This window comes from Schistocerca cancellata, unplaced genomic scaffold (genome assembly GCF_023864275.1).
Source record: "Schistocerca cancellata isolate TAMUIC-IGC-003103 unplaced genomic scaffold, iqSchCanc2.1 HiC_scaffold_1005, whole genome shotgun sequence".
Taxonomy (NCBI): domain Eukaryota; kingdom Metazoa; phylum Arthropoda; class Insecta; order Orthoptera; family Acrididae; genus Schistocerca; species Schistocerca cancellata.
Window position 1 is genome coordinate 45001 of NW_026047010.1, and position 2500 is coordinate 47500.

The 2500-nt window shown below is 54.6% G+C and overlaps 1 non-coding gene across 1 annotated transcript in view; it reads right to left on the minus strand.

The window, feature by feature from the left end:
- The window catches only part of LOC126150831 (small subunit ribosomal RNA), a 1909-nt gene extending 1874 nt beyond the window's left edge, over window positions 1-35 (minus strand). The window contains exon 1 of the ribosomal RNA XR_007531686.1: window positions 1-35. This exon is cut by the window's left edge and continues 1874 nt beyond it. This is a non-coding gene — a ribosomal RNA (small subunit ribosomal RNA).
- Window positions 36-2500: the final 2465 nt, after the last annotated feature.

A 2500-nucleotide genomic window follows, 5' to 3' on the forward strand; every position in this document is an offset into this window, starting at 1 on the left:
ACAAGCATATGACTACTGGCAGGATCAACCAGGGAGCTGCGTCAACTAGAGCTGAGCAGCCGGCCGCCCGGGAGTGTGTCCCAGGGGCCCGCGCGAACACGCAAGCGTCCGCTCAATTATTCTGCAAACAGGAGGAGGCTGAGCTCCCCTGCACAATACACCTCGAAACCCTCTCAGGTCCCGGCGGCGCGCAGCGCCGTCCTAAGTACTTGGTCGGGTTCGAGAGAGGCGCAATCGCCCGGAGTTAGGCGAGTAGACGCTTTAGGTGCGACCACCCGTGCTCCCAACTGAGCTTGCCGCTGCCGACAGAGGCCCGGGAGCGTGCTGTCGTGGCATTGCCGGCGGGAGACAACACGCGCCACCTACGGTGACCGGCAGCTCCAACGCCAGCGCCACAGAAGGGCAAAGGCCCCACGTGGGTGCCGAAGCGAACTCTCCCAGCACAGCGCACGTGCCAACACGTCTGCACAACTGCGATACAAACCACCAGCGAGAACCGCTGGGGCGACCGAGCAGCAGACGGCGTCGCGGCGCCGAGTGCCGGGCGGCGGCGCATCCTCAACGCACACAGTCCTCAATCGGACCAGCACACTGCAGATGTCCACCGCGCTTCGCACCGGGCCGGCGAGGACCCACTTTGGCTGCACGGCGCCGCGCGCAGGGTGCCCCGGCGCGCAGCTGCGCCGCCTGCCGCGTCCGTCGGCCGGCGCGCCTGCCACTGGGCGCCCCCACCAGCCGGCTGTAGCGCGTGCGCCCACGCACCGCGCGGCCAGCACGCCGGGCGGCCCCCCCTCACCGGCCGGGGACAGTCCCACCCACCCACAGCCGCGTATCGCTTCACACCCAGATTCACATTCACGTTCGTTGGTATGGTGGGGACCGCTTCGTAGCTGTACCGATCGTTGCCCTCACAGATGTACCTCCAGCAAGGACAACCGCACCACAACGGGTTACCAGTTGTTCATTTGCGTAACGTCACCAGTAAACGTACACGTCCATCCCCGTTTGCAAAGTCAACTATTATTGCATGCCTGCCTGTCAGGTGTCAAGACACACTACATCCGCTCACATCCACGCAACAAAATGTGCCCGACTAGAGGGCACGTGGAAGGTGCCCCCGTACGTATGCGATGTCCATTGCGCGACCAACTGTCAACCGGCCTCTGTAGCATGTCGCAGATGTGGAACGCGGGGCACCGTGCTATCACATTGTGTGAGAAGAGACTACTACGTCTGCATACACGCGCCACTACATGAACAGACGGCTCATGCTGATCGCCATCCACTGCGTCCATTACTCCCACACGTCTCTATGGCGTACCACACTGCAATGCAGCTGTTATGGGGAGATGACACGTAGCTGTGTACACAACATTCTGAGCGGGTTGCGGTTGGACAATACATTAATGTAACGTGTCATATGCCAATTACAGAGCAGGGTAAGGCACAACTTGGGTTAGGTTAAGGCACAACTTGGGTTAGGTTAAGGCACAACTTGGGTTAGGTTAAGGCACAACTTGGGTTAGGTTAAGGCACAACTTGGGTTAGGTTAAGGCACAACTTGGGTTAGGTTAAGGCACAACTTGGGTTAGGTTAAGGCACAACTTGGGTTAGGTTAAGGCACAACTTGGGTTAGGTTAAGGCACAACTTGGGTTAGGTTAAGGCACAACGTGGGTTAGGTTAAGGCACAACGTGGGTTAGGTTAAGGCACAACGTGGGTTAGGTTAAGGCACAATGTGGGTTAGGTTAAGGCACAATGTGGGTTAGGTTAAGGCACAATGTGGGGGTAGATTGCGGTACAAATTGCATTACATTGCGGTGCAAATTGCATTACATTGCGGTGCAAATTGCATTACATTGCGGTGCAAATTGAGTTACATTGCGGTGCAAATTGAGTTACATTGCGGTGCAAATTGAGTTACATTGCGGTGCAAATTGAGTTACATTGCGGTGCAAATTGAGTTACATTGCGGTGCAAATTGAGTTACATTGCGGTGCAAATTGAGTTACATTGCGGTGCAAATTGAGTTACATTGCGGTGCAAATTGAGTTACATTGCGGTGCAAATTGAGTTACATTGCGGTGCAAATTGAGTTACATTGCGGTGCAAATTGCGTTACATTGCGGTGCAAATTGCGTTACATTGCGGTGCAAATTGCGTTACATTGCGGTGCAAATTGCGTTACATTGCGGTGCAAATTGCGTTACATTGCGGTGCAAATTGCGTTACATTGCGGTGCAAATTGCGTTACATTGCGGTGCAAATTGCGTTACATTGCGGTGCAAATTGCGTTACATTGCGGTGCAAATTGAGGTAGGTTAAGGTGCAACACAGGTTAGGTTAAGGTGCAACATAGGTTAGGTTAAGGTGCAAGATGGGTTAGGTTAAGGTGCAAGATGGGTTAGGTTAAGGTGCAAGATGGGTTAGGTTAAGGTGCAAGATGGGTTAGGTTAAGGTGCAAGATGGGTTAGGTTAAGGTGACATAGGTTAGGTTAAGG